General features: G+C 34.5%; 1 protein-coding gene across 5 annotated transcripts in view; it reads right to left on the reverse strand.

Annotated features, from left to right (window-relative positions):
- TBC1D5 (TBC1 domain family member 5) overlaps positions 1–24,104 on the reverse strand; it is a 318,071-nt gene that overhangs the window by 228,779 nt on the left and 65,188 nt on the right. For 3 of the 5 annotated variants that reach the window (XM_041411470.1, XM_041411472.1, XM_041411476.1), the window contains exon 3: positions 18,321–18,475. The exons of 1 other annotated variant lie outside the window; for it this stretch is intronic. The gene's annotated coding sequence lies outside the window, so the exon portion shown is untranslated. Of the gene's footprint in view, positions 1–18,320; positions 18,476–23,394; positions 23,418–24,104 lie in introns of those variants that run through there. One more of the 5 variants, XM_041411474.1, reaches the window with a different exon arrangement.

Consider the following 24,104-nt stretch of genomic DNA (forward strand, 5'->3'; position numbering starts at 1 on the left):
TATTTTTACTGAAGCAAAATCATAGGGGCTCATAATACTTGTGGAAATGCACTTGAATTGTGTGTATCTACCCTACATCCAACTACAAGATGGCTGAATGCAGATGTATTGCTCCCTCCCCATCACAAAACTAATGGATAGCTACTATTTTGAGCTGGAATGTCAATTTTGCCATTATTATTTTATTAATGTTGGCAACAGTGAGAGCACCAGGGTACAATGACCACAGGTTCTTACTTTCCAAGGAGAAAAACCTGGACATTTCCACCAAAGCCAGAACCCATGCAAGTGCACAGCTGTGTTACTTCCTTAAAATAACCAGGGCAGAAATGGCATGGAGGTATTCTAACAGGTGTGGGCTCAGATGTTAAGGTTACTCTTACTCCATTATAAAGCAGCAAAAAAAGAAATATTTTCCAGGGGAAAAGAATTATCAGTCTGTGCTGCCTACTCTTAAAAATATGTAAGTCTAGCAAAGAAAATGCAACAATACATCACAGAAAAATGGTGGCACAAACAGGCTTCGAAGTCATCACCACTATCAGTTGGAGACTGAAGTTTCCAAAGTAGTTTTTTTCCCTGAAAATTTAAGATACATAGCTAGAACCATTTTACTCCTTTTTTATACAATTTCCTTTTGTCCCTATGAGATCTGACTCTTTCAATGTGAATGAATACATGTGCAGTGAAGGATTAACACATCACTGATTTTTTTTCTTGTTTAAATAATTCTGTGTAGGCAACACAATTTATTGGTATAAAGTAGGATTTATGATAATATATTTCCTCTTCAAGACATAAATAAGATTTCTTAATAGTTTTCTGTAATTCATTTTCTTACAGTACCACATTCTCATACATTTACTAGTGTAATGCATCTGCTAGAATAGCAATTGCCTACCCTGAACACTGTTTTAAAAAGTCTTCAATACTAACAATCCAGTCTCCTAGAATCTTCTTCCACAATTCATTGTCTACATCTTGCAGCCTTTTACCTTCCTACAGCATATGCTGGATTTTACAAAAGGGAAAAAAAAAAATTTACGAAAGAGAAACATACAAGGTTTCAAAGAATATGAAAGCTATCAACCTAGAAAAGTAGAATGTATACTGAAATAATTATATGAAAATTTACAGAAGGCTACAGGTCTTTATTTTTCAACATTTCCCCTTACTTCATGTTATATTGCCTTCATTTTTTGAGAAGTTAACTTTTCAATCTCTGGTGATGATAATTAGAAAACGAACTGCACATATGTCTGTTTTTTTAACGTGGACAGAAATTATGTAATTATTCAAATTATATCAGAATTTATATTCAGAAAATTGGTTGTCAGTCAGAAGTGTCTTCTTTATAAAATGACAAAATGACTCCACTAAGAGCAGATGAATTCTAACATGGATATCCACTTACAAAATTCTCTCTTCTGTTAACACATTCTCAACATTTTAGTTGTCTCTGTTCGAGTATCTTCTACTAGAAAGCTTTAGGATTTTTTTTTTCCCCACTGCAGAGGAGCTAAGAGAAATAAACCAAACTGAAGAACAAGCTATGTGAGAACATAAAGGACTCACATTTTAAAATTTCTGCTGCCTAATACAATATCAATATGCAGAAAAAAATGTTTTGCATATATTTAATGCCAGTTACCTCAAATACTCCCCAGGAGTCTCATGATACAACTGATTCTGTTGGCAGAGCCTTTTTGAGGAACCTTCTTTTAGGAGCTCAATGGACAGCACAAGAGAGGAGAGAAACATCCACAAATGCAGGCGATATTCAGAAGGCCTATCTCAGCTAGAAGTTATTTTTCTAGTGCTATCCACGTAGCAGTTGCATAAATGTTCCAGATACAGACATACACGTATACATGCACATATAAAAGTTATTGTCAGTGTATAAGTTACTACTATCCTGAGACTGAAATAATTTATGTAACATCTGTTTTCATATTTTTTCTAATTTTTTCTAATTAACATGCATATTTAACACATAAATGCTCAGACCACCTATTTTTCTGCTGATTTTTTCCCTTTCCTAAGTCATGTGTTCCTGTGGGGTACTCAGTATAGATGAAGCATTAAATTTGTTTGGAGGAACAGCGAGTGCATAGTAAAGAAAATAGTTCAGACTATCTAAAAGAAGAAAATATGCTAAGAAAATAACAAAAAATGGGCAGCAATGGCATCCACTATAAAAATAAATGGATTTTCCAAAAAAAATCCAGTCTTCTACTCACAAATCAAAAGTGGAATGTCATTGACCCCCCAGCCCTGCCCAAGATACATAAAATCCTCTAAACTTTCATAATTTCTACTTTCAACTTGTACGAAAAAGTAGGGAGTAAAACTCTGAGCCTGCGAAAATCAAATTTTAGTGATGTTAGATGCCACAGCTGTGGGGTTTTTTCATTTCTCATTGTCAATACTAAAATATTCACTTGGCACTAAATGGTTCAAAGCACTGAAAGTCAACTACATCAGAAACAGATTTAAAATCACAGCAAATGTTGCTATTACATTGCGCTGTTCATATAATACCAAATTGTTAAAGTTAAGTTTAAAATCTAAAACCTTAAGAAGACAATAAATTCAGAGAAGTAGAAATAATTTATCCCATTACATTTACAGGACTTAGCAGAAAGAAGTGTATGTTTACATAGCCAAGGTCTTCCTTAGTAGGCCATAGAATTGTGAAGATGTTTTAGTCCATCTTCCTCCTCCCATCTTGCCACAAATCTAAAATGAAGAGCAATAAAAGCACACACCATCCTTTCCACACATACTCTACATTAACACTGTTCGCTCTACATTATCGCCGGCCGGGGGCTATGTACAACTCACGAACAGGATGGGACTGCTAGGAAAGCATCTTGAGCTGTTTTATTTTCCAACATCAGTCTCATTACATGCTTTTGACAATGGCAAGATGCCATCAGCTCAGAACCCAGGCAGCAGACCAAGAACTTAATGTTACAACTTAAAAGCTTTTTGACCAATCACACAAAGCAAAAGAATACTGACAGTAGTTCCATCCAACCACTATAAAGACATGTACCTTCAGTTAAAACAATGCTTGTTTATTTTGAATACAATACCTGCTTGTAAGCCTTAAAACACAATGCACACAGCTCCATTATTAAGCTTAGAACCTCCTAATATCTCACTAGATGTTCTTTTCTACTGCTTAGGGAGTTATTCTAGCCAAGGGTTAATACACAGACCATTGTTCTATTTGTCCTTACTTTTCTACTTCTTACATAATTTTTTTCTGCTGACCTATCTTATGGCTTACTGCTTAGCTCTAATCACAGTTCTGCTGTCTCTGAGGCCTGCCTTTTGCAGCTTTCCCAAAACCCTATGATTTATGGTTTCCCACATGTATCAGGTACATTCATGAGAAGTTAAAAGCCATAATGCAATTTAAAACACAAGAGGTAGGAAGGGAAGATCTTTGCTGCTTTGCTATTCATGACAGAAGTCTACTCATCCCTACAAACAGCATGGCCATCCTGTTCAAGCCTAAACTGACCAATTTTTGTCCTCCTGGGTCTGGAAGTCTCTCATGCCTAAAGGTCAGACATTCCGGAGCTCATCCCTCCTTAGCCACTATGAGGAGAGATCTTCCTTGTTTGCTAACTCACCAGTAAGAAGAAGACATGATCACTGCCTATCACCATTAGCTTTAATATCTTATCTCAGCGCCTTCTCTCTTCAGGTTTCATGAGCTGCAAAGTTAGGAAGACAGCCACAGTACCCCACTGACTGAGAGGTGATCCAACAAGGAGACCACAAAATGCTGCACCTCCCACTTTTAAGCAACCTGTTCTTGAACTGATGGGAATGGCACTACAGTTAACTGCAGGAGGCATATGTCTTTCTTCTCGTCAGCCCCTTTGCAACGTCAGACACATACATATTTTAAAACAGTAACATTCTCAATTGCTGTGACAAGGAACAATCAGTCTTTGTGTTCTCAAATCAGAAGTTGGACATGTTAAATTTCTTCTGAACACTCTTACACAATAACCAACCTCTAGGTGAAATTGTAATCCTCTCAGAGTACAATAAAAATTAGGAATATGAACTCTACATTTATACCTGAAGAGCAATTTGACACATTTTAATATCACAACAAAACAAAGTGCACCTGATGAATATATAAATACTGCAATCTCTTGACTACAGTTATTACAGGTGGGGTAGACTTCAATGAAACTGAAACCTGGGTCTTTGCCAGTATTTACATGGAAGAGCTTAGCAGCATACATTCTGTGAGCAAAGTAGGACATTTAACAGAGTAGGACATTTAATAAATCTCTGCAATGCTCATATTTCCTCAGCATTCTGTTGATATCCTCCAAACTGAAGCACTCTTCAGCTCTTTTGAGCTTTCTACATATCTTCCTTTACCTTTGCACATTTTTAACACAAAAAATGTTTATCAGTTTGAATACTTACAAATGTAGATTTGTAAGAAGTGTGAATGGGGATTAATTAATGCATCAAAATCCAACATTAATTCTCATAATCTAACGCCAGCTAGAAAGCACCTCCTTGCTGAAAATTCCTCCTTTAGCTGGTTGGATTGCTTGTTTACTGAATAGCTTCTTCACCAATGCTGAAGGCCTTGTTCCCCCTTTCCAATCCTGCCCCTCTCACTCTGGGGTAAGGCTTGACTTGTACTTTAGATTTTAACAGTAAATTCTGAACTAAATCTTCATTAGCTTTGAAAATATCAGAGTTACTCTTACTGCAACCATGAATGCATTCTTAATTCTAAATGGTGAGGTGAACAACACTCACAGTTCCTATTGTACTTATCATTAATATTAATCTGTTCATTAACTAAAAAGGTATACTGCAGGCAGCTTCCTAGAAACCTCACTGAGGTTTCCCTTTGCTAATTCTAGCAGGCCAGGGACACAAGCTCACCAAAAAATGGAAATGCAAAATGCATCCAAAAAATGCATTGCTAATAAGAAAGGATGGGGTCAACATGAAGTCCTTAAATGCATACCCGCAACATCTCTTGTACATAACTTTGTTTTTAAGTACTTGTAGCTCTCACTGAGCTCTCTACAGTGCAGAGCAGCAATCTGACTACTACACCCCATAGGTACAAGCACTGTGATAACCCCTGCATAAACTAATATAGCTACATTTCAGAAATACAATTTTCATCGACCAGGAATCAAGTCCAAACCAAGAATTTGTATCTTATTAAGAAATTTCTGACTATCAATTTTGCTCATTTTTCTTTGTCAGTTACATTTTTAACCCTCAGGTTAGAGATTTGAGGATAATGGTATTTAAAAAAGGCTGAAAAACCTTTGGTTTTGCTAGTATTAGCATTGACAAATGCTCAACAAACCAGTATATTAATTTACCTAGTAAAGACTGCCTTTGGAACTAGCTGGGAAAGGTGGTCAGAACCGTCATGAAACCTTTTTCTATGGAAATAAGCTCACAAATTATGGGACAGATCTACAAAATGTTTTGCGCATGGCCACCTGAACTTCTAGATTTGAAAGAAGTGCCAACATATTTCTTCTAATTCTCAGATACCTAACCTTGCTCATGCACCCTTGTACATCATTCTCTTTGAATGATCTCTTCCTGCTGTGGATACTACAATTGCTGTAAGCATCACAATTTCTCTGGTGACTCTAAATCCTTCATCACGGCCAGGTCCGATTGGAGATTTTCTGCCTTCATCAGCATACCAGAATCCCACTAAATGTATGACATGTAGAATTCACCTACTCGCATGGACAATGGATGAAAACATAGAGTAGGAGAACCTACTTCTTCAAAAAATCAGAAGAGAAACACATTGTGATCACACCTTATCTAGAAAGATGGGGAACAGGTCTGTAGCTTTGAATATTCAGCCTTTTCAGCTGCGAAGGGCAGGAGAAGGATCATAAACTTGATGCTGGTAGAAAGTTATGTAAACCCTGTGTGATGCCATATTCATACAGGAAGGATGACCTGAACTGAGCTCAGTACTGTCAGACAGCTGATGGATGAACTCCTTAGCACTGTCAGATTGTTTTGTTTTCCTAAATTCCACTTTTCCAAGTTAATTAATTGAAAGCATTAATTAATTAATGCTTCTGATATACTAAGTATCTTCAACCTTAACTCACTTGATAACAGTTTGTTTTCTACCTGCTCTATTTTGAAGCACATCAAGAAAGAAGTAATAAAACCTTAGAATGTGCACAGGAATGATCTCTTCCTGTGCAAGATTTTAAGGAAAGATGGATGAAATTACCATCTCATCCATAAAGCCAAGATAAAATGGAGCACTGTGGCCATCTTGATCACAATGCCATGAAGAAAATACCACTGTTGATTTGTTCATAACTTCTAAAACATTTATCAAAATATGATCACATACTGTGAGAGAATACATGCATACAAGTTTCTGACTATCAGCAGTTGGAAAGACAAACACAAATACATGCAATAAGGTAGTGTGCATGATCATCTATTTTAAGAGATGCTGTGAAGAGCCTTGTTGACTGACATGCCTTTCATAGGCCCCCCCAATACAATAGGAATACTTTTGTTCTTTTACTTCCTGTACCACTGTCATATTAGGAAACTCTTTCCTTTTTTTGTTCTGTTCCATCTTGATAATACTCCACATGGTAAGGGGGTTACTAATTCAGCCCAGCCTCTTGAGGAGCCAAGTTAAGTCTGTTTATATTAAGAGACTGACTTGGTAAGCTGCAGGTCCCCAAAAAGCATATAGCAAGCTAGCATCTTTACAATGATTTACTGAAAGCAGCAGCTCATTTTAATAAAACCATCCCAAAACATAAAATTGATTGAACCAACTGCTGTGCAGGGCATACACAACAGCTGATCAAAATAATTCAAGATTTTTATTCCTAGAGCATCTCCAGAGCTTGTAGAGTTTTTCCTACTTTATTATTTCAGTTCTGATACACAACTCACTTAGGCAAGCAGAAAAATTAAGGCTGACTGATATTCCGATATTGTTAACCAAACACTTGGATAAACTCAAAATAATCTCCTGTGGGAAAAACCAAAATGAAAGCCAAATATACGTGATAAGCCCCAGCAATTTTCATCATGTAAACACTAACTATTACCTTCCCTATTATCCCTCTTTATAACATCTTGATTACTTGTATCCCAAAGAGGTCCACAACACTCCATACAGATTAGTCCAAAGGACATATTTCTTCAATTTCAAAAGGTTTTAAAGGATAGATTTATAATAGCATTACAACACACACACATATGCACACACATAGATATATATATACATATAATTGCACTTGAAAAAGGCAGGAAAAGATGAAAACTTTTCCCAAACTCCAAAGATATCATTGTTAACTTTACTTTCCTTGCACAAAATATCACCCAGAAGAGTTTATTTATTTTGTTGAGCATAACAAAAAGTTCACCTTTTCAGAGTATGCTGCACGAAGCTTTGCCTGCCTTTTATATAGTAAAGTAATTTTATTGTACTGTGTCACAGTGAAGGACAAAGATAAGCCAACTGTTTAGATTCCTCTCCTTTATGTTGTGGCTTTGATCACTAACAATGCTGCATGAACAGCCAACAGAAGGCTGACATTTCATAAAATATGCAGTGATAAAAACTAATACTGTAGCATCTGGGAGCGATATATAAAATGCAGAAATACACCTAATAACTGTGATCTTAAATTACAAGTTACTAAAAGCTAAATAAGCAGCATACCTAAAAGAAAGATTAAGACAGGATTTTTGTGCTACTGCTCCTAAAAACAAATTTTAAAAAAATTAATCCAAGATATGCTATCTATTATTCTTAACAATTCCTCTGGTTCCCTTGTAGCTGAGAAGCAGCCTTGTAGAAGAGTGCTTTTTTTGCCGTATCATTAGGTATCAGCAGAAGCCAAACACATTATAAGCCTTCTTCGTGCTATATTAATGCTCTAATGCTTTGTGAAGTCCTCTTTATTGTCTTTTTACAAATATCAATCACACAACACACATAAAACCTGATGAGTGATTCTTCACTGTTATGTAAAAAAGCTGAAGCTCTGTGATGACAAAAATATGTAAAAATCCTTCCAATAAGCTGCATAAAATAAGTAAATCTTGGAGTAGAAATTACATTATTTTAATTTATTTACCTTAAGAACATTAAGAACCTATAAGACAAGCCACATAAAATGGAGGATTACATCCTGGAAAGCAGCGAATCCCTAAAGAACTTACAAGTCATTGTAAATAACCAAATGCTTTTTTTGCTCTTACTATGTTGCTGTAGCTAAGAAGCTAAAAACAATCCCTGGGTGCATTACAGGGAAATATATGGTAGTACTAAGGACCTGAAATTATCTGCACATATGGCATCACTGGAATGCTATAACCAGGCCTGGTATCTTTCATTCAAAAGGAAGTTGAAACTAAAAGGGCCAAAAAAGGAGTTACAAGAATTACAGTCAAGAAATCCTTCTTTTTATTATGTGTGTGAGATGGACAAAAGATCAGTATATTTAGTTTATTTATAATAAGACTAGAGGTGATGTGATGCAGATCTATAGTTTAGTACATGTGGAGAAGGTGTAATGGCCAATAACTCTCTAATCAAGCATAGAAAAGGATAGTAAGACAGAATTACTAAAAAACATAATACAAATTCAGTCTAGAAATATGTCTTAATTATTACATCAGGTTAGACAGTGATATAATGCATTTTTTAAAATATAAAATATCAAGGTAAAGGTGAAGTAATGATTTGTATTTTTTTAAATGATTAATACTTTACCTTAATTTATACCGAAGACAGAATGGCTAAACATCAAAATGATCTTTCCTGCATGGAAACCAGTATAATACTAAAGAAATTACAATAACCAATTAACTTTAAAAGATAGTTTTATACAACATCTATGTTCTCATTTATGATTCCATGGTTCACACTTTAATGCAATCACTCAATATAAAAATTACTTTATCTAATGTAACATAAACATAATTTTAGGAAAGGCTGCAAGGGTGCACCATCAAGAAATAAAATAAGAGTGACTTACGTGATGCAACAGGTTATGTAGCTACTGGTCATCCACAGGTGTAAGTAACATTAATATAAAGCTGAAACAACTGCTTCAAATAATTTGAATATAATGGTGCAACATTTGCTTATGGCACTAAAAAATGGGTAGCACTTCCTCAGCATAGTTATGAGATCTAGTAAAACACAAGGTCTAAAGATCGCATTGAATTCAGCATTCTAGTATTAGGCCCTCATTTAATGGCAGGGGAAAAGGAATCGTGTCAGATGAAAAGAAATGCAAGAGAAAATCCACATTTGGTGCCTAAAGAAGTGTGAAGCATATTTTTGGTCTGAAAACATACTGAAATTAAAGTTTAAGTATGTGGGAGGCAATTGTCCTTGTGGTTATAATTAGTGTCCAAATTTAGGGACTTCAGCTCTTAATGCATACCCACCCGCCTGTTATTCTTACCATGGTTTTTTATGTCACTTAATGGAGATGAATACTCTTTTCCCACCTCATATTTACATCAAGGCTATTTAATTTCTTTAGGCTGCTATAATAGGTTAAACAGCAGTCTCAACATCACTCTTCATATCCCACTGGACAACGAATGGCATTATAAGACTGAGAATAGATGAAAGCATATTTACATTCATAATGTTCTTGACTATAAAATTTATGTAAATTATGATTTTTATATTTGCAAATACTGTAATTTTCAGTTTCAATGAATACTACTCTTTCATCATTAACTTTCTATGTACATTACATGGAGAGAAAAACTAATGAAAATAAAGAAACTAACTGCTGTGATCAGAGAGATACAGGTCTTCTGTAAAAGTTAAAAAATGCTTTGTTTCTTAACTGATCTTACCCCTGTACAGACAGGGGGCTGGACTACACCTCACTGCTTATTCGAAGTGTATAAAACCTACAGAGGTTTTTAAGCAGGTAATAACAAAACCAGATTTTGCATTGATGGCTTGTATTTTAACCCCATCAAAATCTAACAACTGTATTGCTGAGGAAAATTAGTTTTTTCCCTCATCTGTATAAATAGCATTTTTTCTATTCATTGAAAAATCACAATGGAAACACTAAGTTAATTACAGAACTGCATGTAAGGTTTGGAAACATGTTTATAGATGTTACACAAGAATGAAAAACTCCAAAATATCAAATTTCATTAACTAAGCTATTGCTCCACCAAATGGATAGAATTATTTTTAAATATCCTTAGAGTGGAAAAAGAACTTTTCAGTTAAAAAGAACATTAATCTCCTATACCTCTTGTGAGACAGACACACACACACAAGCACTGTGTATTTCTATGCAGACGCTATCATGATTTTTCTATGATGGTCAGCTAAGTAATTCCTTTAATTTTATAACATGCAACTCTGACTCAAAAAATCTAGGCTTCCAGAATGAAAAACTGGCAAATCAAATTGGTCCAAATATTCTGACATATTTTTAAATGAGGAACTTTTTTTTGTGTGTGTTTTGGTAAGAGCTTAGTGTGACATTTTCAGACTGCAAATGCAAACATACGAAATGAAACAGCTCCCAAACTACCACAGTCTCAGATACGTATGTTGTTTTTAAGGAGGTGATTCCTTGATACCTGAGAAGCACTATGAGAATGAAAAAATGCCACACATTTTAAGGAAGTAAAATTGGGCACATAAAATGAGTTGGATCAGTTCTGTGTATAACAAAATAACTTGGTTATATATGTTGTTTTTCAGGTTACTCAACATGTAATCATTAGAAGACAAAACTTGAAATGCATGGACTGTGTATATATTCAAAGACATATATTTTAAAGAACAGTGAATTTTCTGGTCTCCCTTAGCTTTGTAGTAAGCTGTAGCTTGTAATAAAAATGAAACTAAAAGGACTTCAAGATTCTGTTCCAGTTTGACAAGTGGAGGAAGTATGGACTCAGACAATGGCCCAAACCATCAGTCTCTTCCATTAAATATCACTTCCCTTTTCCCAACTACTTGAACCAATTAATTTTTCTGTGTAAAGTAGTAAATTTCCCAAGCTTCTGCTGAATGCCTGGCAATAGGGAAGTCAGTATGGCTGCTACACCAGTCCAAATTGCAGCTACCAAACAAGAAACCCTTCCTCTTAGCACCCTACAAATACTATGAAAAGGGAGAGTCATTTTGTGGGGCTTTTAACTGCAAAACCTTGAGGGATGTTAAGAAGACCTTCCCAAACTCAGAGCTTGTTTGTACAGGGAAAACAATCTGATACCACTCCCTAGTACTTGCCTCAGAGAAAATACTGAAACCTCAATATTAATTATAAAACTTAAAATAGTCACAAGAAAGAAGATACTGGAAGCAATTTTAATATTGGCAAAATGTTAAATGCAGCTTTTACTACAACTCTTCAAAGAAGCTTGCATATGAAATCTGCATTGTTCACTAATGATATATTCCAGAAAGGAATAACATCTAAAAAGTAGTGTCAGAAAAGTTTTACAAATTGCAATAGGCAAATTTTCTTTTCAAACAATCTAGGAGCATAAGGCATAAGATCCTTATGCAGAGTAAAAATGTCATGAATGAGGAACTCTCTTTTTTACATGAAATAGTCCATCCCTTAAATGAAGTTCATTACAGTATCTTTTGGAGTAAGAAAAATGTTTTGTATAGGAATATTTTAATGTTTACATGTGTCTTTGCTGAGAACTAAACATTAAAGTAAAACAAACCCATTATTATTTCCCCCTAAAATGCTACAAAACCATGCAGGTTTCATAACTATAGTTTTCATGTACAGAAGTAACCACAATTCCATTCTAAATTTACATTTCATTCACAAAAGTGTATTTAGTAAATGAAATTAATCTAGAAATACAATTAGCCACTCACTCTTCCTCTAGCTGGTCGCTATTCACCTAGAGCAGTTTCACACTACAAAATATTTTCAACTGCAGCACTAAATCATTATTAGACGTAACTAGATACTGATTCACAACTTAAACACTTTGCCACTTCCTTTGCTTTTGTCAAAACTTACTTTTTACACAGCAAATGTTTTAAAAAATTTTGATGCCAGAATCCAGCTGAAGGTATTGGATGATTTTCTGTTATAAAAACCAAACCAAACCAAACATCCCCAAGCCCAAAACATTCCACCAAATTCCTATTCTTTTCAAGTAGCTATATGCATACTAAGAAACTCACTAACAGCCTGTCAATTCAGGAAAGTACTCCATTACTTCCTGTAAGTTAAATACTTTCCAAAGTCCGAGTGTAAAAAACCAAAAAGAAACTAAGTGCAATCTGTGCTTTCAAGAGCAATGTGTAATTAAGGTCTTCAGACCATTTACTCAGGAAGAAATACTGTTGCTTCTGTATTTTAAATTAACTAAAATCACTTTCCTGTCAGATGGTATGAATGTCTACAAGCAAGACTGTCTTGATCTACTTTTTGTTGGTACATTCTATGGGAAGAATACATTCACTTAAAAAGAAGAGCATTTTCTTCCTTTTCTATCCCTTACTCCTCTCCGCCAAATGACAGAGAATAACGACTTTTTTTCCTCAGATCCAGCTTGGATTCCACCATTAAGTACACTTCTGGATTTTAAAATAATCTAGATTAATATGCCAAAATAAGTTTAGAACATTTATAATACAGAGAAATTTTTGCACCTGATCTACAATTTCCTTGCAAAAGATCATAAATATTGCAAGTTTCAAGATACAGGTAACCTTTTCTATAACTCTAAGGCATGAAAGCTGCTTAACAAAAATGATAAAACAACATTCAACCACTTCTTGTAAATCTAGCTGAACCATTCATACCAGAATCAATTCCTACTACTTAATGATTATGAGGACAGATCTTAGAGGATCAGACACATAATATGGAGGAAGCTACTGCAAAAGTTGGTGGCAAGACTGCAATTTTTTAAAAATTACAAATCTGTAGAAATTATATAAAGAAAGTTGCAAATAAAATGTGTAATATGAAGTTATGTAATGTACATCACTCAATGAAAGCTTGAACAAAACCAGATGAAGCTACTCAGAAAGTTCTGAGTTTTATAGAAGTTCCACATTAATTTATTTGAATATGACTGCTGATAATATACAGTATCTTCTGCCCATCATGGCTTCTATCACCTTAGAGAAATGCATAAAGGTCTAAATTTACTATATATATTTATTGAATAAATAGCACGAAGCACTGTGTGGAAGGTCTTAAATTACTAGGCAGTTGGTCATCACTGTCACTTTAATTTGGCTTTATTCATCTGCTTTCCATCAAATTACAAATGCTGGCCAGTCACAACTGAGAAATGCTGCTGCTTGCATTGCAGATCAGTCCCTAGTACAGGACTCCAACTGCACACGGCTGGCATCTACACTGGTACCTGTCAATATCCTTCAGTACATGTTTAGACATTTAAATCCATATAACTTAAACAGCAAAACCCACTAAAATTCTGTGAACTTCCTTTAGAATTTGTCCTGGAAGCAAAGCATTCTGTAAGTCCCAGAGAATTTCTTCAGGAGGAGCAGAGGGAGAGAAAAGATAACCAAGGATAGCTATGAAATAGCATCCCTTCCCTTCAAGGGAAATTACAGCCAATATTTTAGGAATTTTTTTTTTTGTCCTTAAAACTTTACTGTAACATTAGCACAGCTCTAAACACATCAGAGACAACTGTCTGTGATTGTCATATCTACAGTAGAAGGATCACTTCAGATACACCAAAACATCATTACAAATCTTGGTGGTTTTTTTAACTATACACACCACTGGCAATCCAACTGTTTCTCCCCTTCATCATTCACTTCATGCAAATTTTCTTAAGGCTGTCTCTTTTAATCCTTTAAGAACACTTGAAACAAATCCTTTTTAACAAATTCTTATCAGCATTTATGCTCATCTAAGGTAGCACTTATCTCTTACTGAAAACCAAACCAAACCACAAATTAAAGTCTTTTGACCAGGTTCAATCAATACAACTTGTAACCACTGCAAAGTCTCTGAAAAAGTTTGAAAGTCAACAAAATGCAGAATAAACATTATAAAATGAAACTATGTAAGAGACATACATAATACTAATCAGGTAAAATAAAGGCAAGAAGCTGCTTTCCTCAAGTAGAATCACAGACTGATTTGGATTGGAAAAGATCTTTAAAGAATACCTAATTCAGCATCTTGCCATGGGCAGAGAGGTGGACATCTACTAGATTAGGTTGCTCCAAGTCCTATCCAACCTGGCCCTTGAACACTTCTGAGGATGGGGCATCTGCATTTCCCTGGGCAACTTGTTTCCATGTCTCAATACCGTAATTGTTAAGAATTTCTTGCTTAGATTTAATCTAAATGTACCATCGTTTACTTACAGAGGCCTAAATCTCTAGAGGCCCTGCTACAAAGTCTCTCTCTACTTTTGTTATAAAGCCCACTTTAAAGGACTGCAAGGCAGAAGTCAGTTCTTCATTTGTACTGGCAAGGGTGGTTTTGTGGTTAAAATGAAGATGAACTACAAAGTAATCACCAAGTACAAGGAAAGAGCTCTACCAGAATCAGCTGGGCTCTGTCCATGGCCAGCTCAGGCTTCAGAGTCATGCAGCCCCAAAAGGAAGCTCAGGAGGGAAATGGGGCAACATGTCAGGGGCAGGGGCAAGGGCAAGGGCAAGGGCCATGCACTGTACAAAGACCACTGCCAGAGGAAACTGGAACTAAAAAGGATGTGAAGCAGTACCAAATTTGTCAGCTATAAAAGTACTAATCTAACATAGCATAAAGAGGAGAAACAAGAAGGATGCCTGAAGACAATGGGCTAATAACACACAGTACCACTAGTCCTCACCATTAGAATCAGACACCCACTGACAATAAAGCTATTGTAACTACTAGTCTTGACTTGATATTACGTACCCTCAAGGGGAACTGATATAACCTGATTTTAGTGCTTTGCAAAATAACTCTCGATCCTGGACCTGTTCTTCTACTGTTTGAAACTGCATGTCCTGCAAGTTTTCTACATCTGAGAAAGAAGTCCTTATCTTATGCATATCTTTCTTGAGCCCATGTCTGCAATACAGCCATAAATTAAAGAAAATGGACCACCAACCCTGTAGGAAAAGCAACAACAGAAACACTGCAATGAATTGCATTGTTTGAATTGGTGTTGGATTTTTAAAATACTTGTATGTTCTGTACATACAGATGTGTGATGACCTCTACGAGTTGCATAACAGTGCAACAAATGGGTAATTCACTTGCTCCACCAAACACAGATTACTGTACTATTTAAGAAAAGATGCCATCTGTAATATAGTTGCAAATCACCAATGCTTTTTAGACTAATAGAGAAGTTTACTTAAATTTAAATTAACTGACAAATTATAACATGCCTATTCTAGAGCCTGTAAGACAATACACAAAATCACTTAAAGATTCTTCTTAGAAAGCACTCTATTCCAAATGATAAACAAATTATAAATTCCTGAAGTATTTAATTGCCTGAAATATTTCATCTGAAAAAGACCTAACATTCAGTTTTCTTGATGCTTCATAACCCAGGCTGCATGCCAACAATTATCAACTATTATATGGGATTTAACTGTTCCTAAGTCAAAGGAACTATGTTTAAAGCTATATAGTATTTCAGTTTCTTTATAAATCACTTCAATAGTGAAAGTTGTTTGACCAGTTTCAGTATTATGTCAAATAAAAATATCTGAAACCAAGAAGTATTAAGTGAAACCAATCTCAGAGAACACTGGAAAAATTTCAAGCAGTGGGAACTACAGGAAGATTAGTAACTAGCATTTAAAAATATTTTGTCTTCAGAGAAATTATCTGTCTTAAATATAGGTTTAACAAATTAGAAATAATAAGCATACTAAATGAGCATTATCATTTTTTCACCAAAGAATTCTTAACATGATTTAATTTGTAGTCAGAACAATCTACAGTATACCAGTCCTGAAACAAATGTGCCAAGCTTACTATGAAGCAAGCACATAGATATATAATTTTAATACGATTATAGATATCTGAAATACTAGGGCTCCTCAAATACATCAGTTGCAGTGTTCTTTTCCAAATTAGCAATATGCATTGCTTTCTTTAATGAAACTTCTATTTTCTTGTTTTCCTACGAAGAGCTGTAAGAGGGAAAACAGCCATGGACAGAAGAGGGAAAATAGCCATGGACAGAAGAGGGAAAATGGCCATGGACCAAACATCACTGTTTGGTAAATGGAGGATGGGTGAAGAAAAAAAGATGCATTTTGGCAGTTTATTTTACTCACAAAAAAAAAAAAAAAAATTCTTTCTTCCTTTCATGTTTTCCCTCATTAGCCAACAAGAAGCACCAGATCTACTCATTACATGCATACTGCATGGCTAAGAAAATTAAGAGATGAAATAGAAAGTAAGAGCAGCAGCCTCAGCTTCAAGTCGCATCTCAAAGATCAAGACTTGCCTGTAGTCTGGCCTACCACTGAACAAGCACAATACCTCTTTAATAAAGGAAAAATATCTGGCAGGTTACATGGAAACCTCTGCTGTCTAGCCTGAATGCTGCCTCCAACATATGGAATGACAGACAAGGGAAGCTCACTCTACTGAGCTTTGCTCACCTTGCAGGCACTATGAGGGAGAAGCCCAGTTTGTCAAAAACTTAAAGAAAGATCTCCCAGGTTTGTTCATGAGTATATAAAGCTTGTCTTACATTAAATGTAAATGAGTTAACCAGAATATTCAAAAGCTTCTAAGGCAATTTTCAAGAGCAGTTTTAACTAGTTTTTGAAATACACGTATTCTCTAGTAATAGGAAAGACAGCTATTTTAATTAGTTTTTCTAAGCAACAAAATAAAAAGACATTCCTAGAATTATGTAGATCAGTAAAATGAGTTCATTATAATTACTTACTATAGTGTTATCGTGTAATTTTTTAATTTCACAAAGTTGGATGCAATGGAAAATGATCTTGATATAACCTAAAACAAGCAGTCTAAACACTTGGAAATGGTGAAATCATATAATCACACATGCACATACAAAAAGACCAAGCCACCAAAAGCACCAGTCTCTGCTTCTCAACTCTATTTTACAGTTCCAAAATCCAGGCACACATCCAGAAGAACTTTCTGCCCCATGTCTGGTCAGTAAAGAAATTGAGGTTAACCTTTAATTTTTAATGTCACCTGCAGCCAGTGACTGCTTTTTCTAATGCAAGTGACAGATAAACAGCAAAACACTCCCAAGATGATACACAAAGCACCACATACCATAAGTGCATTTTTATTTTTATACCAACTCAATTTCTCAAATGGATAACCAATGTTCCTACTAATTTACATTAAGAATTGAGTGAGGCATGAAAATTGTTCTGATGCATAGGCTCTATTTCTTTAATGTACTGCATAGTGTTCTGTACTTTATTGCAACACTGGAAAAAACTAACTACACTTAAAAGGTACAGAAACTACATATCCAAGCTCATATATGTCTTAAAAAATCACTTCAGAAAGGAGTTTTAAATTATCCAGAGAATAGGAAGGAAAAATAACTAATTAAAGGCACTGATGGAAGTAAGTAAAAATAAAAACAGTACTATTAAAATGAGTTTACTGACCTTTAACTACTTGAACTAATGTAGATATAGTATAGATGAACACTAGAACTTTAAATCCGCATTTCTAGGATTTCCAATTTATAATTCCTTTATACAATTCAATACTATCACCTTAACATTTGCAAGGTAATTCCAAACTAAACAGAGGGAATATGGCAAATTGAGGTAATATAGTCTAGCTATTTAAGGCCAAATTGGCAAGTCTTTAACAGTAAACACTGTATCATTACTAAACACTGCCATGTTGTTAATGTTAAGGAGAGGTTTAAATTAGAGAGTGAATTGCCCCTTCAGGTCGGGACTTAGGGCATATTATGGGAGAAAGCAAAGAAAAGCTCCCACTGACACGGTCTATGTTCCACCAGTTCTGTGGGAAGCAGACTGCAATACAGTTATCCGTCAGTTTTAACACCAAATACTACAGTCACTATTTTCACTTGTCTTTTAAAATTTAATGCAGCAAACTGGGGAGAAAAGAACCTATGTTTGTAAAGTAAGATTTCTTTTGATACAGTAATGGTAAGAAAATAGCTTTAGGACAACTGCAGGAGACACGTCACAAACATTTTTATAAATGTTAAATGTGTAACTATGACATTAATGAAAACGAGGCAAAGTCAGTTTGCTTTTAAAAAAAAATACAAAAAAATTAACTCACATAGTGGCAGGTGCTCAAACACAAAGGAGACAGTTGTCTTCAGAAGGATATTCTCCACACATTCAACAGGCAAATAGCACTGGGATATGACCCAGCCACCAGGAGCAATGAGGAAGCTGGAATGGCAATCCTGGTACCAGACTTCTGGAATAGACCTTCAGTTGGAGAATAAATATACTTAATGAAAAAGAAATTCTAAGAAGAGTTTGAGATTTTTATTTGATTTAACAAGATTCAAGTTAAGGATTCAAGACATAAGACACTGCATTTCTTCTGGACATTTCAATATAACAAAAACAAAAAGTGACTGAGATTAGCTTAAGTATTTTCAAGTCATATAAGTACTGTATTTCACATAATCATGAATCAGGAGAGATAGAAACAACATGTAAAGTAAATTCATGTGGTTTAATTTATTTGTTGCTAAGATGACAATAATGGTAGACAAACAACTCTAACAGCTTGAACATTATGGAGACTTATTCAGTATTCAACCTGAAATTTTTATCAACATGTGACTCTTGGATATTTCTCAGCATTACTTCAATTTCTCCTCCTGTGAATGAACTTCTTAATAAAATTTATCTTACAAATTTCTGTAATTTGGTATTTTAGACCTATTTTATAGAAAGTTGTTCATTCATTATTGATAAGAACATAAGTTGTATAGAGTTCAACAGCATACTACAGCTGATTACATACACACACACTAAAAATGTTGAAGGTTATGGTTCTAAGAAAAATTTAACAAATGAAACATAAGTAACTGATCAGCCATCTATCTTTCATTAACTCCCCTTTAACTGTTCAAATCACAGAAATCACCAAAAAAAATTCAAACAAACCCTTTTCAAAATACATTTATGCAGAATTTTTCAGCAACTATGACATGACTTAAGTCTACTCATGGCAGGATAAAATTATATCTTAAAATAATTCTTCCTGTTGCAAATATGCAAAGCTAATAGTGTTGAATCGGAAACACCATCTTCCCTTTTTGAAAAGGTGGTACTTTACTGTTTCTATAGTGTTTTCAACAGGAAATGTGAGAAAACAACCATCTAGACACATTTTTATATAAGTCCTAAATGACACTGATTTTGCAGGTAAATACTCAAATAGCTCCTGAAATCTGACCAATGTTGTCAGATTACAGTGTAATCTGAGACTGTATTATTACAGTGTTGTGATATTTAGAAATAGACCACAAAAAGCATACTGACTTGTAAAAAAATAAATTGGGATTTCTTTCGTAAGAAAGTAAATTAAAGGTAATTGTCTGCTCTTGAGTACATAAAACAGTTCCAACGGAATAGTGTGTTTAGGGGTTTTTTTTTGTAATTTGGATTAGCATTCTAATTACCACATACTAGCACATAAATGTATTTTTATTCTAGAGCATACTTTGAGTTATTAAGTCTGGCATTAAATTTTGTAACAAGATGTAATATATCTAATTCAAGAGGGCTTAGAGTATTCCTGTATTACTTATTAATATGTTAAGTGAATGTTTGGACAATTGATTTCAACTAGGTTTTGTGACTAAAACATGTGACAAAATACAATTTTCAAATTACATAGTCCATTTGTCATAACTACTGTTCTTTCTAATTTCTATAGGTGTTAACAAATTAAACAAAAAAAGCCACAGTGACTAAATAAAGAACTGTAACCATTTCAGAATCTAAAATAAATCATCAGCATTAGCAAATGTGTCCATTTAGCCAGTAGCAAAGCATCCTTTGCTGTTCTGCCTTCCCGTTGCCTTCATTTGCTTTTTATACCCTCCTTTCTGCATTTCCACCCAAACTCTGTATGTGTATACTTGCAGGGGACTTACTACAGTGAGACCACAGTCTTGTACTGAAGCAAAAATGAATAATAACAAATGCACTGCTCGAGTATCACAAGCTGACTCCGTCACAGGTGGACCCAAGTTGACTGGTTGGTTTCATAAAATCAATATATTTAAGACACTAATCCTGTAAATTCTTACTGAAGCAACAGAAACATCCCAAGCCAATGGCTTAAATAATGTTCATGTAGCAAAATAAATAGAAAATATTACTCTGTGTAAGTTCTGAAAACAGAAGTGATGACAAAGTATTTCACACCAGTTCAGCACAAAGATTTTTGTGTGATTCATACCGTTTTGACAGTTTTTTCAACAAGTTAGACTGCAAAATGGTCTCTATGCCCGCACTGATGTTTTTGGAGTTGCAAACAAGTCAGACAGACTAGGGAGAATGGGAAAAGTATGATCTCCATTGGAGCATATGGCCTAGCTGAAATCAAAAGATGGACTTACTGTGAATATGAAGAAAATCATCTCAGAAAATGAAAAAAGATGAAGACATTAATAAGTAACCAGAGTAACTTACAAAACAGAATAGAATATTACATTAAGATTTTTATTACCATGACAAAAGATATAAAGATTATTTTTCTTGAAAAGTAAGAAAAAGTAACTTTTTGACATGAGCTATTAGTAAGTACAAACAGAATCTGCCTGTATTATAGGAAAAGTGATGGCATCCTCCTGTAGACAGCTCATTTTGAAGGATATCTACTAGACGTTTCTGGAACCTACATGAGGACTGCATAAATCAATACCATCACAAATGCAGACCATCTGTCAGATGTCTTGAACATCATTTACAGAAAACAGTCTTCAATATATTAACACAGTTTTAATATATGAATATATGAATAAAGTCTTAAATATATTAATAAAGTAAGGAAATAAAGGTATTCCCTTACTTGTACAAATGCCTCCATCCCCACATATGATGGAGAAAATCAGTATCATATGCTAGTAGAAGGTTCCTAACAACTAGAATTACTCCAATGTTTAAAGGAGTAGGTATCAGGAAGCAAACACAGATGATCTGCCTTAAACTTCTAAATGGAAATGTTTGGGGAAGCTATTTTTTCAAGGTAACAAAACAGGTACAATAGTACATACCTTTCAAAGAAGCATTTCTGCTTCCCATGGTCCACTAGTCACACAACTACGTTCTGCTTGGAAGACTGAGAACATGAAAACTTCCCAATGCTTTGCCACTTGTTCTCAGTAAGCCTTACCTCACTCTTTTTTCAAAACACATTAAACCAAAGGGCAGGAGGAGGAAAAGGGGATGGGAACAAAGAAAAGAAACGAGTCTGATTTTACTATTGTCTGTTCTTCCTCCCTCAATACTGTCTCCATTAAAAAAAAAAATTACAGAACTAAGAATGCATGTAGTAAACAAATTATCTTGATATTTCACTTTTTAGGAAATACATTTGATTAATTTCTCATCAAGATCCAATGGTATTTCAAAGATTTATGTTGAGGGATTCAAATCTGAATTCTTTTCACACAGTCTCTCATTAAGTAAAAAAATTTTAAATTAGACTTTAATTTCAAATAGCCCGGTGCTGCTTTTTTGACATCTGTCCATCATAATACAGAATTAAAACCCAAAAATACTAACACTGACATCAAGATGCAATGAAAGTATTTTAAGAAGAACAATTCATTTAAAAACAGAATATGTGGCATGTTTAAAGTATGGAATTTGGTAACTGAACAGAGTCCCACTTTTGCATTGCTTCTCAGGTATACATACACACAAAAGAGCATTCTAAGGTGCCAGAAGCCAAGAAAGATACTCACTTGTACAGGTCTATTAAATCTGTGAATGCAAGAGCTGCTGCATTTCACAGTCTATTATTTATATGACAGAATGAAGATCTGAAAACATGAAATATAGCCTTAAATTATTCACTTATTCTTTTCACAAAAGGAGAAACCGTCAATCTAACACTAAAAGACTTCAAGCATATTTCTAAAGGTTTCACGAAAATTGCCTTATTTATCAAAACTTTATTCCCTCCGTTTGTTCATTAAATACTGTAGCTTTGCATTAAGGTCAAGCAGTGTCAACCAATTACTGTTGTTGGAGAAGTCCTACTTCCTTAATACTCAAAGAAACCATGGTATATAGTGAATTATTTTAATAGGCAAACTGAACACTGTTTATCCAAAGTACATTTCAACCATAAAAACATATTTTAAGGGTTTCTATCAACAATCAATTACAGTACTATTTATTATCACAACGGCATTAAGCATGATTCTTTGTCTGCTTAAATGCCAACCTTAAAAAATATACATCTATTTTAGCATATTCAGCAACATTCTGTTCTTAGCTCATAATAAAGGAAAGTAACAAAAATTAAGTGACCTATAAAGCAAACTGAAAGGTAAAAGATAAAACACTTTTTTTGAATTTTAAAGAGACAGTATCAATTGGTATAAACAATTATTCTGTTCTCATTGTCTGCTGATGGGCAAGAGGGCTCAGCTTATATGACAGACCTGAAAAAAATTCCACCCTGTTTTCACTGCTCCTAATTTTGTAGCTTTATATCAGGGTGAAATTCTCCATCTTGCAATATACACGAAGAGTAAGTGGTCACACACAAATTTATTAAACACCAAGAAAAGGCCACTCATAGGCCATCCTACCCAATACCAAAGTCAAAGTCATCCAGGATAAAAGGATTTCCTTTTGTAAGAAATTAAAGGTAATTGTATATTTTGATATAACAGCCCAGGACAAAGACTCCCATGTCCTACCTGACCCATTTTAATGGCCTGCAGTTCAAAAGGCTACAATGATGATTTTACTATGTAATCACCTCTAATCTTACATTTCAGAGAAGCAAAATTTTGGATCTCATTTCCTTTTGGAACTGACCTGTTTATTGCCATTCCACCTAGTATATAAGCTGTGACAAAGGAACACAATATTCTTATGGTAACCTTTGAAATCTTACTGCTATGAGCCTAAGTGTGCCTTTCTGAAGTTACAAAACATGCAAAAACAAAGAAAATTTCTTCTACACATCGTGTCAGCTTGTCTCACTGGAAAAAACATTTTCATCCATGTCCTGTACCAGTGATCAATGAGACCTACAGTGATACAAGACACACATGCCACTACTACAAACAAGTAGAGGAAATAAAGTAACAAAAGGAATTAAAAAAAAAAAAAACAAAAATACAAAACCAAAACAAAACACGAACCTGAAAAGTTTTGCTGAAATTACGGAGAAATACATAACATCTGTTGTCTCATTATTTCTAAAAGATCAGAATAAAGGAAATCAAAAGAATTAGAAAAGAAAAAAAAAAACAATCAACCAAACTTAGAACAAGCCCTCTCCAGTCTCCCCTCAGGGGGCCAAAGTCCCACCTTCAAGTTACAGTCTACCAGTGAAACCCGAAAAGATTCTAGAACCCAATATTGCACAAACAAATTTCAAGAAGATAAAAGAAGATAGAGAAAAAAATTTATTGAACCCTTCAAACTCATCTGAATGACTTCACTGCTAACCAGGTTCATGGGGGGGGGGTATCAGTAGATGTGATACAAACCAGATTAGAGACATTTTAAGCATGTTCTGTATTGTTGCTGACACATAAAATACTGTCCAGACATAATCATAAGCTAGACACAAAAACTATTGAAATCAGAGAGCAATTGTTCTAAAAAAAATTATTTTTAACAGCTCTCTCAAACCATACACATATATTGCAAATGTTACTCAAGAGACATTTGTTTCATCTGTTTCTATCTGGTATTTTCATAACAATCCTAGTGACTCCAAGTAAGTATTTTCAAAATCAGCAGATAATAGAATGTTGGTAGAAACTAGCAGCACCCCAAAGGAAAGATTTCCAAATGCTTTTGAAAAATGGAAGGTATAATCAGAAATCAATAAATACAAATCAAA

The sequence above is a fragment of the Onychostruthus taczanowskii genome, unplaced genomic scaffold (genome assembly GCF_017590055.1).
Source record: "Onychostruthus taczanowskii isolate IOZ18803 unplaced genomic scaffold, ASM1759005v1 scaffold36, whole genome shotgun sequence".
NCBI classification, from domain to species: Eukaryota; Metazoa; Chordata; class Aves; order Passeriformes; family Passeridae; genus Onychostruthus; species Onychostruthus taczanowskii.